The sequence below is a fragment of the Amblyomma mixtum genome, chromosome 3 (assembly GCF_055824585.1).
Source record: "Amblyomma mixtum isolate Tamu chromosome 3, ASM5582458v1, whole genome shotgun sequence".
Lineage (NCBI taxonomy): Eukaryota > Metazoa > Arthropoda > Arachnida > Ixodida > Ixodidae > Amblyomma > Amblyomma mixtum.
In genome coordinates, this window is record NC_143014.1 from 259,505,600 (window position 1) to 259,527,148 (window position 21,549).

At 45.9% G+C, this 21,549-nt stretch overlaps 1 protein-coding gene and 1 pseudogene across 16 annotated transcripts in view; both read left to right on the forward strand.

Moving 5' to 3' along the window:
• LOC149354548 (uncharacterized) overlaps positions 1–21,549 on the forward strand; it is a 98,851-nt gene that overhangs the window by 34,987 nt on the left and 42,315 nt on the right. For 15 of the 16 annotated variants that reach the window (XR_016291347.1, XR_016291346.1, XR_016291349.1 and 12 more), the window contains 5 exons: positions 517–871; positions 2,307–2,477; positions 13,738–14,061; positions 17,167–17,282; positions 19,591–19,699. The gene's annotated coding sequence lies outside the window, so the exon portion shown is untranslated. The remainder of the gene's footprint in view (positions 1–516; positions 872–2,306; positions 2,478–13,737; positions 14,062–17,166; positions 17,283–19,590; positions 19,700–21,549) is intronic. The other variant, XM_089583394.1, reaches the window with a different exon arrangement.
• LOC149354550 (uncharacterized) lies at positions 538–21,137 on the forward strand (annotated as a pseudogene).

The following is a 21,549-nucleotide window of genomic DNA, read 5'->3' on the forward strand; positions in this document are numbered from 1 at the left end:
CCGGACTTCAGTAGTGGGGCTTGCAAGACTCAGGTGTCTGTTCCCATGCAATGCTCTTCCCGAACTCTGTACGTATGCCACCTGCCACGGTTGACAGGCAGCAAGTGGCAGGTGATGCAGCCTGCCACTTGGGAATTTTGTGACGCTGGTTTTTTCACCGATAAGGCTTCTAATGCTATCACATTAAAAAGAAATAACCCCGCATTGTGGATATTTTGTTGAATAACCAAATTTTTTACTGAATTTGAACACATCATATAGTGCCTGATTTATACCTCCCACATTCTGAAAAAAAAAAAGAAAACTGAAAATGAGCTCTTCTTTTTATGCAGTGGTTACTTTTTCTTTGTTACTTACGATCAAAGCCTATGTGAAAGTGATCTCCAGTGAGGAGGCCTACGCTGAATAATCTAGGCCAGCTCTTTGTCCATGCTAGTGCTCTTGGCAGTACTGAGTTATGCTGTGTTTGGCTATGCTTTGTCAGCATTTTCTTCTGTGCTCTGTTGCATTCTGCAGGCCAAGGCATAACCACAACTAATGCACCAGCCTGAGTTGCTGCAGTGCAAGCCACTGCAACCACTTGCGAGACGCAACGGGAAGCATGTCAGGCGCAAGTGCGGAGAGGGTGGTGGCTGTTCACAGGGCATCCTCCTGGGCCTGTTTGGCTCAACCTCATCACAGCACTACCTGTGTGGAAAGCAGTCTGACCTCACTGCCCTGCCAGTACCTGGGTTTGGTGCCCGGGATGTAACACCAGTCTTGGGCTCTAGCCCTAACCTGCGGCTCAATTTTCCTCCCATCGAGTGGTGTGGTCAGGGAGTGGCCCATGACTTGCGTCCAGCGAGTTGCCAGTCTCACTGCTATGGCCAAGGTAAAACTGCATCATTTGCCTTTAATCTAATGATAATCATCTATTTGTTTGTTTGTTTTTTTAGTTTTTTCAATGCCTGTTTCTGCAGGCTTAAAACAGGTTCACTGAAAGTTTTGTAAATTAATTGTGACTTAACAAAGCTAAAGTATAAAGTTTTTAGCATGTGCATTTCAGAATGACACCCAGCTTTACTAAGAATGAAGTATGCATAAGATAGTTTCTCAATGGGAGTTTCTTAGCTCAAAGTGACATCTAAGGTTACGCCCAGTGACCCAGATGTTGAATTATGCTGACTTTTTCTATGTTGTTATTTTCCATCAGTATTATGGAGGGCACATTCACACATTCTTTATAAGGGGACATAAAAATAGCATACTTAGTTTTGGTATTGAGAGAAAGCCTTTGTTGGAATCCATTTACGAACAAGCTTAAGTTCAGCACCTAAAATTTGTGTGGCAGTTTTAAAAAACTTAGAAATAACCACTAGTGAAGTGTCATGAGCATGCATAATAGCGTGGCTATTACTTCGGCTGTCAAGTAAATTGTTCATGTATAGAATGAAGACTATGGGTCTAAGGACTGAGCCCTGCGAATACTCACAAATATGAAACGCATTGTACTTGACCTATGTTCACCAGTGGTAACGCACTGGCATCGCAAATTCAGATAACTTCTGAAGAAATCAAGAGACACACCTGAACCCATATTTGCATAAGGTATTAAAATATGCTGTGCCGAATGCTTTTTTAATATCCAGCAATACTCCGATGGAAATATTGTTATTGCTGAGTGCATCATTATTTATGCCAGTCACAGATAGCAAAGTTGTGATGGTAGATTTGTATTTCTGGGAAACATGCTGTCATGATGACAGGATGTTATTCTAGTGCAAAATTGTGTAATTCTGGTAGTTGTAATTTTTTTTAACAGGGTATTCATACAGCTATGGGAGGATAGTAGCCTATAATTCCCAAATTGATTAGGACTTTCTCTCAGCAGGATCGAACCACCTTGGCAAGCGTTAAAAATGCAGGATAAGTGTCGGACAGAAAGATTTAAATAATAAATGAGGCTACGGTCATAGGACCTTCTGCATATCTGCAAACAAATGAGGTGACAGTGCAGTTGCTAGCAGGCTCACAGTAGGAAGAGGCAAAGCAGCAGCAAATGGGGAAGGCATCATAAGCTTTACACATGCATTGGGTGAGGGTTTCGGAGGATTGCAGGCGCTGCTTTAATTTCTTCGAATCACAAAAGGGGACTAAATACACAGGCACGTGTTTTGCATGTACAGCTATTCCACAAAATACCTTGGCACCGTGAATATTCTTGCGAGGTTGCTGGCAAGCAGAAAGCTACCATTGATTTGTACGCTAGCTTTTCAGCAAAATCATCAGTTTGACACTCTGTAGTGTCTATCTTGGCTTCATTTCAGGATGGTGGTTGGGAGCAGCGCTGGCATCATCTTGTCCAAACAGATATGCTCTCCCCACCTGTGGACACACCTTCTCTGCAGTATGTTGTCAGCACAACACTTAATGGACGCTGGAGAGCCTTATTTGTCTGCTCACATATAGACAATGCATCCGGACATGTGCCTTTCCAGGTGAGCTTGAGGATGGCAGCACTGCACCCAGTTGACTAGTAGCTCTGCTGTTTGAACTATGGCTGAGGCCGAATAATACCACTCGCTTGTAAACTATGTGTGGCAGATGTGGCTACATGTACTCGCTCTTGTTTCCACATACTTTATGATATTCATTGTCTACCTCTACCATTCAGTAGCAGAAACGAATAAAAAATTCCCTGCAACTCAAACTATGCCTGTCCACGGCTGTCACCTTGCACACAAGCTCAGAATTACATGTACCACTTCATGAAATAGTGCAATGCAATGCAATCATGCAATGAAAAGAGCTGAACAGGCTTTTGTTAGCTTTTGCATTTGTTAAAATATGCAATTCCTACCAATGTAGCTGCATAAGAATGACAGAATTTTAGCATGTCATTGTAAAAAATCATCATCATCAACCTGACTGCCCATTGCAGAGCAAAGGCCTCTCCCATGTTTCTGCTGTTAACTTCGCCAGCTGCAGTCACCGTATCCCTGCAAACCTCTGAATCTCATCCACCCACCTAACTTTCTACCGCCTCCTGCTACACTTGCCTTCTCTCGGAATCCTCTCTGTTGGCCTGAAGGACCAGTGATTGTCTTGCCTTCGCATTACATGCCCTGCCCAAGCCTGTTTCTTCCTCTTCATTTTGACTAGGATGTCATTAACCCGTGTTTATTCGCTCACCAACTCTGCCTGCTAATGGTCTCTTAATGTTACACCTATCATTTTTCTTTCCGTAGCTTGCAGTGTTGTTCTTAACTTAAGCTGAACCCTTTTCGTTAGCCTCCATATTTCTGGCCCATAGGTGAGTACCAGTACAATACAGCTGTTTTATACTTTTCTCTTGACGAATATTGGTAAACTGCCTTTCATTATCTGAGAGAAATTGCCATATGTGCTCCACCCCATTCTTATTCTTCTAGTTATTTCCCTCTCATGATCTGGATCAGTTGTCACTACCTGCCCTAAAAAGACATATTCCCTTACCACTTCCAGCACCTAGCTACCAACTGTTAATTGCTGTTTCCTTGCGAGACTGTTGAACACTACTTTGGTTTTCTGCATAATAATTCTTAGACCAACACTACTGCTGTGCCTGTCTAACTCATTGATCATTCTTTGCTTTTTATTGCCTGAGTGACTTAGCTAGGCAGCGTCATCAGTGAATGGTGGATTACTTAGGCATTCTCCATTAACTCTTATCCCCATCTGTTCCCAATCCAGGCCTTGGAAAACCTCCTGTGAACACTCGGTGAATAGCATTGGCAAGATTGTGTCTCCTTGTCTGACACCCTTCCTATAGAATTTTATTGCTTACTTTATGAAGGACTATGGTAGCTCTGCAGTCCTTATAGATATCTTCCAGTATTTTCATATGCGACTCTTCTACACCCTGATTCCACAATGCCAGCATGACTGCTGAGGTTTCCATTGACTCAGTCTTTCTCGTAATCAGTGAAGGCTATATGTAGGGGTTGGTTATTTTTGCGAATTTCTGTATCACCTGATTGGTAGTGTGAATGAATATAGTCTCTTCTCATGCTAGCCACAAGGGGACGCACCCTCAGCTGTGATTGAGCTAGTTAGCCCCCTGTGCAAACAAAAATGGCACTGAGCATAATTATAGTTAAACTCACTTATAACAATATTGAACTGCCATGGAAATACCATTGTTATAACTGATTGTTATAACCAGGTTGGTCCGGAAAAAAAAGAGATGAGAAACTTCAGAGCATTTATTGACAGGAAGCATCCAGAGTGATTTAATTGTTCTAATGCCTGTAAAAGCTCATTAATTCGAACTTCAGGGGACCTGAAAATTTTCAAACTATCGAACGACCCTGATAAACTTACAAGAACCGATGGCGTCATGGTATATTTGTTTGATGAAATACTGGACAATGGTGGCTTGCTTTTGAGATGAGAATGGCACAATAATTTTTTTTTTCACATTTTCATTGATGCTTTATTTATTGCATGCATACTGTCTACAGTGTCGAAGCAGAACTGCTCAAAAGTGCTAAGGGCCTCCCCGACAATGTTCATGGTGGGACGCGCGAGCGCTAGAGCTCCACCGCTACTGTGTCAACCCTTTACAAGCGGCAGCGTCGCGTGTGAGGAGGCTTCACTGCAGAAGCAGCAAACGGCACGGGACGAGTGCATAATTTCGCCGCACTGGGAGAACCGGAGAAAGAAACACGTGGACGAATGCGATCGCGTCAATCAGCGCCTGAAAGGGCACGCAACAGTGCTCGGTTAGCTGGCTGCTATGGGCTTACACAATGCTCAGAAAAGCGAAACGGAAATTACGCGGTCTGATTTCGAGACGGGGCCGTGCATTTGTCGTCATGCTTGGCATTGTATGCACATCTCAGGTGCACAGATGACTCTGCAGCATAGAATTCAGGTTTGAACAGGGCTATTTCGTCGATCGCTTGCCGTGCTAATCATACCTGGATGCAGGCACCCTTCAGGAGCACATTCGAATTAACCGGTGTGAGACCCGTAATGTCCGAATTAGCGAGTGTACGATGCCATAGATTTACATGGGTGTCAGCCAGGAACGTGCTGGCAGTTCAAATTACCAGATTAATGAATTAATGTAGGTCGAATGACGAGCTTTTGCTATTATAACTTGCAAAGGTTCCTCTGCTGTCCGTACCGGTGACAGCTGCTATGATCGCCTCATCGGTGAGGTCTTCATTTGTCATGGCTGCATCGTCAGTGCGCAAGAATTCTTCTACTCAACACGCTGCAATGATTACTGTTCATCGATGACCAGAGCACCATCATCACTGCACTGGCAGGAGCTTCGTGCGCCTCCGCATCACTGGCAAGCCCGCTTTCCGATGCAGTTCTTACGGGAAGTCCAAAGAGCGTGCAGAACCAAGGGTACGGTGACAGCTGACAAGAGAAAAAGAATGCTGGCAATGCGCTTGCACCACACTGATTTATTGGGAGTACGCATGGCGCGCATGGCCAATGCAGCAATGCAGCAGCTCGCCTGATGCAGTGACTCCTGCCAAGCAGAGACCGTGGCCAAGTTAGCGAAAAACAAGAGAAGATGGGACAACGCACGCGCTGGTGGTGCCAGCCGTAGCCCAGAATGCAAAAACAAAGAAAAACGCATCGGCGCATTTTCTTTCTGTGAGTGGCTCACCCCTGAGAAACGTTGATAATGGACTGCTCCACTAATGCTCCCTACCATGCTCTCTACTTTCTTCTCTGCATGGGCCTTTTGCAAAGCGGAATGCATCTGTCAGTTCTCTTGCTTGCATCACTGCCACAAGCACCATACTCGGCACGCCTGGTGGTCGTGTCTCCGAGTGCGTGGTCTTTTGCATTGCTGCGCTGGCCTGTTCGTTGGTTGGCTCCACATTCGCGCGCTGTGAAACGCACTTTTCCTGATGCGGTTGCAGCGTTTCCACATTTTTGCCCCTGTTATGGATGACACCCTTTGACCAGGTTTAATTGTTATAACTGATAATGGGCTATGACAGCGTTGCTAAAAGCGATTTATTTTACCTTAGAACACATGGTAAAGCTGACGGTTCTGCAACTGACCATTGTTATATCCGATATATTGTTATAACCGGTATTGTTATATGTGGTAGTGCATGTATGTACGCAAGTGTGCAGGTGTGGTTATGTGTAGGGGCAGATGTGTCGTGCGTGTGTGCATGTGTTTGTGGGTATGTGTATGCTGCGGTGTATCAAATGCTAATTGTGTAGTATTGGTGAATCAGGATAACATTTTCCCTGATACAAAATCTTTGGCGCATAGTCAACGCCAGCCTTTGCGCTTTACTACCACGGCCTGCTTCAAGCCTCACTTAAATCATTTTCAGTTTCATGCTACCAGGTGCCTCCCACAATGATGTAGCTGGTAGAGGTGCTGCCTTTATTGTGTGCAGGCGCAATTACCGTGCAGGCTCCGTAGTAGCTGCAGCATCTGAGGTAAGCACTGTTAGGCACAGCCTGTTTTGCCTACTGTGCGAAAGTTGCTGCCGGCATCAGCACCGCCACATCTTCGGTGACATCACAGCATAAAGGAAGTGTTTAATGCCACCTGTGCTTGTGGCCTTACTAGGATTTATTAACTTAAGTGCTCTATTAAGTCAATTCATGATATGCAGGCATAGAATTAAGGTTCCTCTGTAAGACTTAGGCTTGCAAGTTAATCAGTACCCACTTTGCAAAAGTTGTTGTTAAACCATTTGATAAAAATCTTCTGTAGTGGCCAGACCAGAAAGTGTACGGTCAGGTGCAGTGGACCAAAATATTTTCACTGTAGCCCAATGAAGAAAATATTTAAAAAAAAAGAGGATTCATGTAAGGGCTGCACCCGAACTTTCCACGACCCATGCGGGAAAGCCTTCGAAATGCACATGTTGTGGCCTCCGCAATCAGCTCTGGCTGCGAGGAACGGTCGCAGAGGCCACGCACGTGCGCAGTAGCTTCCAGGTGCCGCCCACGGATGGCGCCCAAGGTAGTGGGTCATCTTCATCAATGTTTTCCTCTGCCACGAGCTCCCACTATCTATATCGGCATCTGTGCCACCAGCTCGTTTTTTGTGGCTGTCAAAGGCACGGGAGTTGTGGTAGCGTGTTAGTTCACTGTAGTTGTAGCATTCGTGTGCTGCCACTGAGCATTGCAATTTTTAGCACAATGAGCAAGCACCTTAATAGCTACATGGCTGGGAGTTTGCTCTCAAACACAGCAAGTGTGCAGCGGGCAGGAAATTTCACGTGGCTGAAAAGTATGCTTGGTGATGGTGCAACCAAAAGGATGCATTGAGGAACACAAGCTGCAAAAACGGTGCTTTCCGAGGCAAGCCATGTAAGTTTCCCGAACTGGAAGAAGAGCTGCTTTGCTGTGTGATGGAAGTGCGGAATAACTGCTATGCATTGACAGCGGACATGCTGCATGACTTCTTGTGGGATGAGCATGCACCAGAGCACAGCACCAGCTCGGAGTCTGAATACTCTGACTCTGCGAGGGACGATTGAACATAGAATAAATGCTGCTCATTCCCTGATTGGTGTGTTTTTACTTAATTTTTTTTTCGCACATTACCTGTATGGGCAATTTGCGAAAAATCTAGAAAAAAGTGCACCCCTTACACGCGTTTATGTAATATGTTACCTCTGTTTTGTTTCCTTTTAATGTGCCTGTAATGTCATGCTTTTATTTTGTTCAGTAGAGTAGCTGTTATCTAGGGGCATATGGGCTGTGTATATCATCAGACCCCAAATTCGTAAACAACGCATAACTTTTACAGCCTAAGTGCCATTGCAAGTCTGAGAGTACTCACTGTGCTCCCACTTAGCTTTTCAAGAAGTGTACGCATCTGGAAGTACATGGTATGGAGGAGTTTCCTGGTTTTTATGCACTTGAGGCAGGTCTTGCAGTGGAGGTCACACTGACAGCATCTACACCAACTTCCGCGATGTTCCGAAGGCAGCGTGAAGGGCTCCGATAGGACGACTTGAATGGCCCGTGGACTACCTGTCCACGGGCCTGCGAAGAGAAGGCTGGTTTAAAACTACAGGCCAGAATACTGCAGTAGTCGCCAGGGTAACAGCAGCCGGAGATGACTGCTGACTAGTCTCACTACGGCTGCCTTGGATGGATGCGCTGAACAGGATACAGGCAGCTGTTGCAGCAGGTGGCAGTGAGACCATGTGCACAGGACAAGCCTGGGTGGCTCCACTGGCTCTGCATGATTGCCGAAACGCTCTCTGTATGCCTTTCACCTTGATCACTGGAGGGGAAACGGCGTCTGCAGGGGCCTCATAGCACAGTGCTAACTTGCTAGCAAAACATTTCAGGTAGATGTGCAAGCGCAAAGTTCAACTGAACGAAGCCCTTTCTTGAGTTTTACCCCCCCCCCCCCTCAACACCATAGTCTGGTAGTCGTGTCTCTTCCAACATGGTGGAGGCAGCTTCGAAAAAATGGCTGAGGCTTAGCTAAGGTTAAGCCTAGTCAGATGCGAAGCATATTGATGGCTAGGCTTGGTAATACATGGCTTTCCTTGGTTGACGTTCATCCCGCTCTTCATCGGTCTCTGTGGCACGCTGAAGCTTTCGCTTCTCGTTCAAATCAGCCCTGCTTCTAGGCGGCATCCCAACACCTGGCCGCCTCGTAAGTGCCCGGAGAGCGAGGCAAGCTCAGCTTTATACCCCTACTGTAGCGTCACGTGGTCAGCCGCCGCGCCTCTGATGTGGAGCCTCCACCGCCGCGGCCGACCGCGCGAGCCGGCAGCCCATCTCTCCTCTGCTGTGATGTCATGTTGTCACGTGGTGTCACGTGGTCACGCTAAAGGTCAATGGTAGCTCCACCGCCGTGCTTGACGGGCTGTAGTGTAGCTCTAGTAATATGCTTCGCATAAAACCTGAAGCTTAAGTACCACTTTGACAATGACCAAAAAAGGCTACCTACGTGCAGCCATGAGGAAACATCAGCTCTGTAGGGTGGCCCTACCCCGCTCACTGCATGAAGCAGCTCTGAGTGGTCAGCGCCCACTGCATTGGACGGTGTCGGAATGCCCGGTACTGAGCCGCAATACTAGCAAGCTCGTAGTGGCACCTGCACACCCAGGCCACTTGGCTCCTGGAGCCGTGACTCCCACAGTTGAGACAGACACAGCAGAGAAATATGTAAGAGAAAACTCGGACTACCCACGATGTTTCCGTACTCACTCGCTTCATGCTTGGTAACTCCGCAGGCACTATGTCTCGAGCTTCCTCAATGCGGACCAAGTGGTTCTCGTAGAGAACAAATTTGGAGCAAAACTTGGAAGAAAAATGTGCTGTGCATGTGAAAAAGTTCAGACATGCTGCCGAGGAATTCACGCTGCACTCAGAAAAGCATGCCGCAGGTCCTAACGATCAAAATTCACGCTAAGCCTAGCAGTTGTTAAGTCTGGACAGTGTTCCCCGAACTGAACAGACAGTCATCCAATGTCCGAAGAGTGGTCCCCAAGTTGGGCGTCAGAAGTAGAGGTTTTAATGAGAGGATAAATGCGTTTTTCCTGCTCAACCACGGCTGACACAGTTCAAAATTACTGGACCACACCGGTGATTGCGTTCGCTACCGAGTGCACGCCTACCACAGCGGGCCTTGCTCCCAGGAAAGCAAAAGGGCGACACTCTGGCTAGCATGAACAGGCGTTTATTGCTACAACAACGATAACACCAGCTAACAACAAATTATGCTAAAGAATTGAGGTCGCGCAACTTACCAGCAAGCAGTGCTGTTAAGTTAACAGGAGCTAGTTAGTTTTGCATCGTGGTTATAGCACGTTACTACACAACACAAAAGACAGACGAAGAAACACGCAGCGAACGAACTGTTTGTTGCTTCAGCACCGTGTTGGTGTTTGGCACAGGGACAAAACAGGCCTGTGGAGCTGGAGCATTGGGAGCTGGAGGAAAATCTCTTGAAGTGGTTTAAACAAGCGAGGACATCCGGTGTGAACTTCAATGGCAGTATTCTCCGCTACAAATTGAGGGAGATAGCAGATCTGCTTGGGATTGACGACTTCACTGCTTAGAACAGCTGGATCAGCTGCTTTCAATTCGAGCAAGTCATGCCATCACTTATCAGCTAGTGAATGGTGAAGCAGCAAGCGTTAAGTTAGCCTACATTGAAAACTGGATTTCAGCGTTCCATGGAATTTTGAATGCATACGATCAACGAGATGTGTACAACGTCGATGAACTGGGGTTATTTTTCAAAGTGCAACGAAGCAAAACGCTGTGCCTGAAAGGAGGTGATTGCCACGGCGACAAAGTCAGCAAAGACCGCATAGTGGTTCTTCTATGCTTCAATGAAGACTGAGTGATATGCTCAAACCATGGGTAATTGGGAAAACTAAGAACCCATTGTGTTTGTGCAATATTGCGCATCTGTCTTGCATTTATAAATATAACTTGAAGGAGTAAATGACGTGTGGCATTTTTTAGATGTGTTTACATTACCTCAATGTATGACTCGGATCGAGAAGGCGGGGACCGGCTTGTTGTTTTTGGACAACTGCGCGGCTCACTCGGACACTTCCTTTATTCGGAACATCCGTGTCATTTTTCTTACGATCAACAAAGCCAGTGACCTGCAGCCCTTAGACGCTGGGATCACAAAAAACATGCAGCACTTTCACAGAAAGTGCGTTGTGCAGTGATTCCTAGCTCGTGTCTCACGACAACAGGACCCCAAGAAGCTGTCGTTGCTTGAACAGTTTGTGGGAAAGCGTTATAAGTTAAACTGCGTAACTGTTTTCACAAATGTGGTTTTTGGTGTGTGCAATGGGCCGAGGATTCGGAGCCCAGCGTGCTCAGTGACGACTGTGCAGCAATAGACGAAGAGTTTCAGGCAACCAGTGCCGATGGCTCATTTAGCATAGTTTGTTGCCATTGACAGCAGCGTGATGGCAAAGCATCTGATGACGACCACAACAACAGAGAGGTCATCCCGGCTTCTTGTGCCCAGGCCATCACCGGACTAGACGCATTGCGGAGTTTTTTCCATGCCAAAGGGAACAGGGCTGCAGATCAAAATCTGCGGGAGCTAGAAAAGCAGCTCTACCTATCTAATGATCGCACCTTTCATCAGTGAACTCCGGTTGCCTACTTCAAGCAGAGCCCATGCAAATAAATGCCTTTGCACATCATTCTCGTGTAATATTTTTTGAAAGTCAAGATGAGTTTTGATCACACGTTTTCCTGGATAATCCGGGGCTCTTTTTGCATTTAAAAAAATATCAAGGTTTTACTGTATTGAATATAGTTCATTTTTGTTAGGTGTATAAAAACGGACTAATGGTCAAGCAGAAACATGCAGAAAGAACTCCTGCCAGTTCTATCACGAGAAGCATGGAATCCTTTGTCACACCTGACAAGAAGGCTCAAGCCTTACTCATAGTGTGTCAGATGAAGTCACTCCCAGATGGGAGTCATGATTCTGCAGAACAGCTAAACAACACTATCAATGAAGATTACTACTACTACTACTACTACTACTACTACTACTACTACTACTACTGCTACTACTACTGCTGCTACTACTACTACTGCTGCTACTACTACTACTGCTGCTACTACTACTACTGCTGCTACTACTACTACTGCTGCTACTACTACTACTACTAATACTACTACTACTACTACTACTACTTCTACTACTGGAAAAACCACGTACATGGAAGCAGAAAAAATGAGCAGATTCGCCAATCTGCAGTCTGAACGCCTCTCAGCTGAGCTGTTCAGTTTGCTGGGTGGCAGATGCGCGGCCGATGAATGCCATTGCCGAGGGCTGGCGTGAAGCGCAGGAAAGCGGAACTGAAATTACGCATTCGGACTGTTCCCCAAAGCGAGGGCAGTCCATTTTTCATCATGCTTCCTGTTTGTGTGCACATCAGGGGTGCACGGGCAGCTGTGAGGCATGCAATTCAGGATTGAGTAGAATTAATTTGCCGATTACTTGCCGCACCAGTCGTACCTGGACCCGGCCTCCCTTTGTGAAGCTGTTCCCACAACCTGATGTGAGACGCGTAGCATCCGAATTATCGAACGTCCAACAACGTAGACTGACATGGGCTCCGGGCGACATCGCGTCAGCTGTTTGAATTACCTGGATTTTATAAACTCAAGGGGCTCAAATTAACTACATTTTACTGTACAGATACATAAGAAGTACTGAATAAGAAGAAGCGGCACTGAATCAAATAAACACCAGTTGATAGTTTGTGCTCTTTCAGTCTCACTCGTGTTTTCCTGTGTGTGTCTTTTGTGCGCAATTCGTACCTACAACAGTATGCACCAACTCGCCCAACAAGAAGTTCTTCTTAAGTACTAAGCCGTCACCTTGTGGTACCAATGCCAACAGGGTGTTGCTTTCATTTCATTTTTAACTCTATTCTAACGCACATGACAGCACACGTTAGTTCATTGCAGTTTGTGATTAGCATGGAGCAAGGGCGTCCGCAGAACTTTTTCCAGGAGGGGGGGGGGGGGGGTCACCCAATGTCCGGGGATGGGGGCGGCGGTAGGTTAGCATCAAAAAGGAACTAGTGCATAAATAATATCCGTAATTCCAAGGGGGGGCAACCGCCCCCCCTTGCCCCCCTTTCCAGACGCCCATGGCATGGAGCTGCTATAAAGTGTGAACTGAAGGATCTAAGGGGACGAAACTCTAGCATGCTTTTCGGTTCCTATGACAAGGAAATGGGTTACCTTTAGACGATTTTCTTCTCAAAAAGTAGCCCATTGGAATCGATGCATTGTTTAAACTGCAGCAAAAGTTAGTTTGCACATCCCTCTACATTCGCATCATTATCTAATTGTAAAGAGTCGGGCTCCTGCCACAAACACGAGAGGGCTGTTTGGGACAGACTGAGCTTTCATCCACAACAAAACATCCTCCAAATTCCTCCAACGAAACAGTGCTGTGTTTCGTTTTCTTTTCTGTCCGTCCTTGTTTCGTGTGCGCTGCTAACACATCATGAAAAACCAACTAGCCCAAGAAAAGACGATTCTGCTCCAAATAACTCTTGGCCATTCCAATGGAGGACCGGAAAGGGCTTGATTCACAATTGTTACATGATATGACAGGCTTTCCAAGGAGTAGTGGTGATTGCTGGGCAAACATACTATCAAGGAAAAAAGTGCCCATGAGGCGTGAAAACAATGTCAGTGAATCGGCCTCATGTTTGTCAGAGTGTGTGTGTCAACTCTCACCTTCATAAGTGTGGTCACGAGGCGCTGACTAACAACAGAGCTATAGCTTTATTTGCGCAGTTCACACCTCCCATATACTACTGTTCCTGATAATACACAGATAAGCTGGGGAGCAGCGAGAGTAAAATATGAGCTTGACGCGCAGCTGTGGCGTTGCCACGGAATTTGTTATCTGCCTTGGCCTCCTCTACGCACCACTGTGAGCATTTGGGGCTCATGCATTTGTAGATAACCGGTAGTTACACAGGAGAGAGCGCGACACAGCAGAATGTTTGTACTTTGGCCGCGTACAAGCCGTGTTCGTATTGTTTACTTTTGCTAACAATGGCCGTGAGACCCTAGACCTTTACATGGCGGCACTGTTTGAGCGAGGTGGTACGTGAGTGTGCCCTAATATCATCTTTCCACAGTTTAGCTTTCACTCAGTGAATGTATATTAGCTCCCCGTGCTTTGTACTTTTAGTGCATTCTATAATGAAGGGCGACCTGCAACCTCAGTGTATTTTTATGCAGGTTCACCCGTGAGCAGACAACATAAGTGTCCACAAAGGTGTTGATATGCTGCAAAATCACCTGCCCACACAGTGACGGCGGCGACGATGAGAATTACCACGTGTCACCTTTAGTTGCAGAAAGTCAGCTTGCTGACACCCGTTCGCATGGGGGACGGTAGACACCACGACTATGCCGTTCGGATGACACAAGTGGAAAATAAAGGCTCCCCCTTTTCCTGAGGACAGCGGCAGCAAGTGGCGGGAGCAGATTTCCCACAGGTTACCGCGATCTGTACACAACAACCTTCCTAGACATGCTGGCACATTCTTCGAGTCGACCTTGGTAAACAATGAGCCCAAGTCAAGCCCGGGCTACCTTACCTATGGTATAGTTTGGTGTCTGCACTTTCTTGATTGGTAGGAAACTATTCTAGCATTCGAGCAACAACTATGAACAACCCAATTAACCCTTGGCCTTCAGTCCCCAGTGGCTGCGGAGCAGCAGACCAGGGCAGCGGTCAGACCTGTGACGCAGCGGAGGGTGCTAAGAATCATTTGCTTCAGACAGGCCGCCATTGGAAACTGAACCTAGTAACGTTTAACACAAGAACCTTATCCAGTGAGGCTAGTTTAGCAGTGCTGTTAAAGGAATTTGCGGGTATTAATTGGGTTGTCATAGGGCTTAGTGAGGTTAGGAGGACAGATGAAGCGTATACAGTACTAAATGGCAGGCACATATTGTGCTATCGTGGATTAGCAGACAGACTAGAACTAGGCGTGGGATTCCTCATCAATCAGGATATAGCTGGAAACATCGAGGAGTTTTACAGTATTAACGAGAGAGTGGCAGCTATCGCAATTAGGCTTAATAAGAGGTATAAGCTGAAGGTGGTGCAGGCCTACGCGCCTACATCAAGCCATGATGACCAGATCGTTGAGGCGTTCTACGAAGACGGAGAATCGGCGATGACCAAAGTAAAATCACAGTACACTGTACTAATGGGCGACTTCAATGCGAAGGTAGGCAAGAAGCAAGCTGGAGACCAGGCGGTAGGTGACTATGGCATAGGTTCTAGAAATAGCAGAGGAGAGTTATTAGTAGAGTTAGCAGATAGAAATAATTTACGGATCATGGATACCTTCTTCCGCAAACGAGCCAACAGGAAGTGGACGTGGAAGAGCCTCAATGGTGAGACTAAAATAATGAAATAGACTTCATACTGTGCACTCACCCTGACATTGTAGCGGATGTGGAGGTCCTCGGTAAGGTCCGTTGTAGCGACCACAGAATGGTAAGGTCTCGTATTAGCTTAGATTTGAAAAGGAACTGGAGGAAATTAGTGAAGCGGAAGTTATTAATGAGTTAGCATTAAGAGGGAAAGTAGAGGAATTCAGGATTTTGCTGTAGAACAGATTTTCCGCTTCAACTGAAGTTGAAGACCGTAATGTTGAAACAAACGATCATCTTACAGATATCATTACGGAGTGCGCCGTAGAAGTAGGCGGTAGGATGGTTCGACAGGATACCGGGAAGCTATCTCGGGAGACTAAAGATCTGATTAAGAAACGACAAAGTATGAGGACGTCTAACTCCATAGACAGAATAGAACCCGTTGAGCTGTTGAAGTTAATAAATAAGTGCAAGGAAGCCCATCAGGAAGTTTAACATGGAGAAAATCAAGCATGCTTTAAAGAGTGGAGGTAGCCTAAAAGCAGTGAAGGGAAAACCAGGCATAAGTAAAAAGATGTATGCGATAAGAGATAAAGAGGGCAATGTCATTAGCAATATGGATAAGATAGTTAAAGTAGCCGAAGAGTTTTACACAAATCTATACAGCAGCGATTCCAATCAGAATGGTGGTGGTGAAAAAACCACCACCACCACCAATCAGAATGTTACTGAGAGAGGCAGTAGAGCACAGCAATGGGACATCCTGCCAGTAACGAAAAAGGAAGTAAAAAAAGCCTTAGGAGCAATGCAAAACGGGAAAGCAGCTGGAGAGGATCAGGTAACAGCACATTTGTTGGAAGGACGGAGGAGAGATTGTGCTAGAAAAACTAGCCACCCTGTATATGCAATGCCTTGTGACCTCGAGAGTACCAGAAGCTTGGAAGAACGCTAACATTATCTTAATTCATAAGAAAAGAGTTTTTAGGGACTTGAAAAATTACATACCAATCAGCTTATTGTCTGTTGCTTACAAGTTATTTACTAACGTAATCGCTAATAGGGTCAGGACAACCTTAGACTTCAATCAACAAAATGATCAGGCAGGCTTTCGTAAAGGATACTAGACAATAGACCATATTAACGCTATAAATCAGGTGATAGAGAAATGCGCAGAATATAACCAGCCCCTATATATAGCGTTCATTGATTACGAGAAAGCATTCGACTCAGTAGAAACCTCAGCAGTCATGCAGGCATTGCGGAATCAGGGTCTAGAAGAGTGTTGTGTGAAAATATTGGAAGATATTTATAACGATTGCACAGCTACCATAGTTCTCCATAAAGTCAGCAATGAACTTCCAATAAGGAAAGGTGTCCGGCAGGGAGACACGATCTCGCCTATGCTGTTCACTGCCTGTTTACAGGAGGTATTCCGGGGTCTGAAATGGGAACAGTTGGGGATAAGAGTTAATCTGCGATTTGCTGATGACATTGCCTTGCTAAGTCACTCAGAACATGAACTGCAAAACATGATCAATGAATTAGGCAGGCAGAGCAGAACGGTGGGGCTAAAAATTAACATGCAGAAAACCAAAGTAATATTCAACAGTCTAGCAAGAGAACTGCCGTTCGCAATTGGTGGCACGATGCTGGAAGTAGTAAGAGAATGTTTATTTAGGGCAGGTAGTGACAGCTGATCCGGATCATGAGAGGGAAATAACTAGAACAATAAGAATGGGATGGAGTGCATATGGCAGGTTCTCTCAGATCATGAATGGCAGTTTACCAATATCCCTCTAGAGAAAGGTATACGACAGCTGTATCTTACTGGTACTCGCCTATGGGGCAGAAATGCGGAGGCTAACAAAGAGGGTTCAGCTTAACGACAACGCAGCCAGCTATGGAAAGAAAAATGATAGGTGTAACGTTAAGAGATCGGAAGCGGGCGGAGTGGGGGAGGGAACAATCGCGGGTTAATGACATCCTAGTTGAAATGAAGAAGAAGTGGTCTTGGGCAGGGCATGTAATGCGAAGGCAAGATAACACCGCTGGTCCTTCAGAGTAACGGAGTGGATTCCAAGAGAAGGCGAGTGTCGCAGGGGGTGGCAGAAAGTTAGATGGGCGGATGAGATTAGGAAATTTATGGGAATATGGTGGGCACAGCTGGCGAAGGACAGGGTTTATTGTAGAGACATGGGAGAGGCCTTTGCCCTGCAGTGGGCGTAGTCAGGCTGGTGATGATGATTCTAGCATTTACTTCTACACTTCATTCTGCAGGAAAAAGCCACTTTCACACTTGACTGCTGAATTCAAGCCAGGCAAGAGTGCTGAAGAGACCCTAGCAGTGGGCTTTGAGGAGAAGCCTGAAGCGGGGGCACAGTTGGAGCAAGTTGGTAAGTGACTGGGCCTATTCTCTCCCTCCCACAGTTGAGTGTTCACTTTGCCAGCATACTTTGGCACTGCGTGCTTTGCGCTGTTAGGGTTTTTACCACATATCAAATCGCAAGGTCTCTACCCTCAGGCAGCCATAGGTTGGGACACTACACTCATTAGTGCACTTCGTTTCACATCATTCACAAATGTGAATGTGATCTGTAAGCATTTGTGATTGGGTGTGGATGTGAGTAAGAGGAGTGTGTATGTTTTTAGATGTGAGTTGAAATGTCAGCGAGTATATGTATCAGAAAAATATCCACCAGAGCGAATGAGCCTCCTTTTCTGGTGTAGCTGGGTGGATGTGCCAAACACAGGCAATTCTGCAATAACAATTGATGCTCTTGTTATATATTCAGAAAGCAGTTTGTTTTTGTATCAAACTAGAAATCCAGTCACCGTCCGATTTTTTGGACTCGGTGGGAGACGGAAAACAGCCAGAATAATTGTTATTGGGAAGCTGGCCATCGACACTAGAACAGCTGCAAGAAGGCTCCGGCGAAGGCTCTCGCAGTGGGCGGTTCCACAAGATTCAGCAGTGATCACCTGATTGGGCACTAATCAAGATGTTAAGATTCCCCAGGTAGGGACCTGGTGATAACGAGCATTATTAAATCAGCTGGATGGCATGTCTGTGGGTAGCGCATATTGACACCTGCTTGTCCTTCTCACGCTGTTTGCACTCTTGTAAATATATAAAATAAACATTTGTCTACTGCTATCCTCAAAGCCCATTGCTCCTCGCTCCTTGTCACATCACTACAGCAGCATTTTGAGATGGAGCCAGCAGACTCAACCTAGTTGAGATGATGAAGGCGACACAAAGGGCTAAACTTAACAGCTTTGATGTTTTCTCTCTGTTTGATTTTTTCTATCTGTACACTTCGGTTGCTCAGTGCAGCCCATTTCATTGTGCTGCTTGTACAGCAAGACAGTGTAGTATGTTTCATCACCTTTGTATTAAATGTTTACAATTTCTTCCATATCCCTGTCAGCTTTTGACAGAGGTGACACCCAGTGAGTATTGTACAAGGCGTTTCAAACCACTTTCATTGCAGAAATGGCTTAACCGGTGGAAGGTCTCCAATGCTTTGCAATGCCGATGTTTTCTTTTCCTTTTCTATTTTTAGCATCTATAGATCGCAAAATTTGGAATCCAGACCAAAATATACCACAGAAGTCATTCTAAACAATAGAGACCGAGGATTTCTTTTTAAACGAAAGATATGCTGTCATTCACAGATGGTATGAAAAACGCTACATTGTGTGGACTCGTAACTTGGTTCCTGTATATTCTGAAGAATGCCCACTTGTATTCGTAAGCCATGTAGGTTCCAGCTGCGTTTTGCTTCAATTACTGGAGCCGTCTGATAACTCAGTGCACACTCGGATTTCAATTACAGCAGTTGGCCGTGATGTTTATGTATGTGTAAATCTTCCCGTGTTCAATGCAGCTAATGTCAGTGTCCTGCTTCTGCGAAGACACATTGTACTACTTTATATAAAGTATTTGCTAAATCTTTAAACCCTAATATATTTATGGACTTTTCGCAGACGTGGTACCCTGTGAGTATTGTGCGAAGCTCTCTTAAAACATTTTTTTCTGCAAGAATGTCCTGAATGCAGTCTTATTACTGTGTCGGTTCGAGTTGCACAAAGAGGCATAAGTGTGGTGCAGAATCTCTTCCCCTCCCCCGACAACCGTGGCATCAGCGACAGGGACAACCCCGCGTGTCCCCTTTGGTTGTGGGAAAGAGGGTTCACCCACGAGCAGCCAGCAGGGCATATGGCGGATGCAACAGCACATGAGTACGCCACCTAGACGCCGCCACTCAGAAACAGTCTCCCCTCTTTTCTGAGTACGGCACCAGCAAGTGGTGAGAGCTATTTTTCCTGCAGGTCACATCGACCTCAAGACAATGACTTTCCTATTATCGGTGACATTTCCTTCCAGTCGACCTTTAGTCACCAAGCAGCCAAGCAGCCACCCACGCCTTCCGTGTGAGCGGCTCCCCAAGACTTCGCAAACAGCCACCTGAATGTAGCGAGGCTCCCTAGCCAGGGACCTGGAGATACCGAGTGCTGCCTAATCAACCGAAGGGCATGAGTGCTGGCAGAGCGTACTGATTTCTTCTTGTGTTTCTCACGTGCTATTCTACACACCTGTAAATATGTAAAATTAATTCCACGTCTACTACTCTCCTCAGCTCGGGGACTCAATTAAGTGACCGGCGGTGCAAGGTTTGAATCGTCTTGCGTTACATGCAGGCACCACCTGACGATGCACTTCTGGAGCCGAGACCGGAGCAGTGCACCTAGTTTCAACCTCGCCGCGGTACCACTCCAGTGAGCGCTGTCTGCGATTCCGCTCCTCACTGTAAGAAATGTGTCAAACTGAAGTTCTTTTTAGATAAAATTTCAGTTATAGAAAGAATGTCTGAGCAGCTACAGAGGAAGTGCCGGTAATTTTGCTTTGCGCTAGCGAAATAATCGTTTTTAAAATGTATGCAACTCAGTATATCTCAGTCTACATATTCATAGTTGTAAAGTGAAGACAATCAATCTTTTTCACTGATGATTGTGTATTGTATGCGCTGCTTTCAGTTTTGCTGCGGTCCAGAATTCTCAAGATGGCTAAAGTTAACAAAGCAGAGCGCAGAGATTTAGAAGTGTTTTGGAAGAAATTTTAAAAATCAGGCACCGAACTGTTATGGATGGATGAGAGGCCCAGCGGGCACGCCTACGTGACATCAAGAATTTGATGAGAGGAACCGGTTCAAGTTTGTTCAGTGCCAACATTTTTTAGGAGGAGCTGCTTTCCCGGATGACAAAGTGGATGCACCAATCTGACTGCAGTGCCCAGTAGTTTAGTGGGTCTGTTATTCGTCACCCAAGAAAAACGAAAAAACTCGCAAGCGCAATGTTATTGACATTGAATGCGATTCAGACGAGAACCGTGTTGTGTTGTCAAAAGGTAGCACTGGAAGCACATGTGGAAGAGGTCCCACCAAAAGGTCACGAAGGTTAGCAAAGTCTCCTGCAGCCGACACATAGTCCAGCCTTGTGATGAGATGCAACAGTCGAAGGAGACTCTGCAGGTATTGCAGAAGTTGCAGAAGGTAGAGAAGATAAGCTGCATGTACCTGTCGTATGAGTCATCCTACAGTCTCTCGTTTTTTGACGAAGTGGTCTCACCAGTGAAAAGGGATAAATTGGTGATCATTGTCAACTGCGAGACCACTTTGCTGAACTACTCCACAACACCGGAAACTCATTTGAGTGACATCGTGGAGAAGGTACCTGAGGAGTGCGGTGTGGATGCGTTCCAGGTGACACTGATTTTCAACGGCCGGCCAGTTAGACCAGCAGACACCCTAGAGAGCCTTAATTTGGCAGCAGCGGACATTTTAGAATACGTCATCACAAAGTAAAGGGAGACAGGCAAAAGGAAGACCACAGTATGCATCAAGTTTCAGTGCTCCAACAAACAGAAGAACAAACACATTGAAGTCAGTTTCGTGGAACCACTAAGGATAGGAGCCATGCTGCTTGGTAAGAGACTGGGCCTTCATATCTCCGAGCTCAAATCCAAGTTTGACGGCGTGTGTGTGGAACTAAAAAGCACACGAAAAGAGCTCGGAATCGAGGACAATGATTGTGTTGATGTTTACATTCGGGCAGAGATGTAAATATTCACTGAGTATGGCTATTATCGCTGTTTCCATTGGGGGGAGTTGGGTCTTGAAAAATATTCTTTGTTGGTGTGGTCACGGTTATGAAATCTAAATATCCTAGATATGTGGTTTAGTTTATGTACAGTAGTTCCCTCAGAGTTTTCCTTGGGTTTTTTGTTGTGAGCTGTTAGGGGAAGGGGGGGGGGGGGGGGGGGGGGGGGGCAGAGGGCTTGCTTGGGTGTATGTCATGTGTTCTCTTGACATGGGGGAGTGCAGTGATTGTGGGGTTGTCTTCCTGCCTATCATTGTGGTTTAGTTGTAGGTTTTCGGGTTGCCACTTCAAAAATGCAAATGAAAGTTTGTATTCTTGTATCTGAGGCAGCGGCTTCTGTGCTGTATGGCACAAGTTCTGTAATGGGCAGGATGTTAGTTTCACCCTTGTTGCGTTCCTCGGTGTCAGTGGAAACCAGTGGCATGCATTTTGGCAAATTCTCTATGGCGAACTTTCTTTGAAGTTCTTCGCAAAGAGCCTGCATAACAACAATATAAGTGT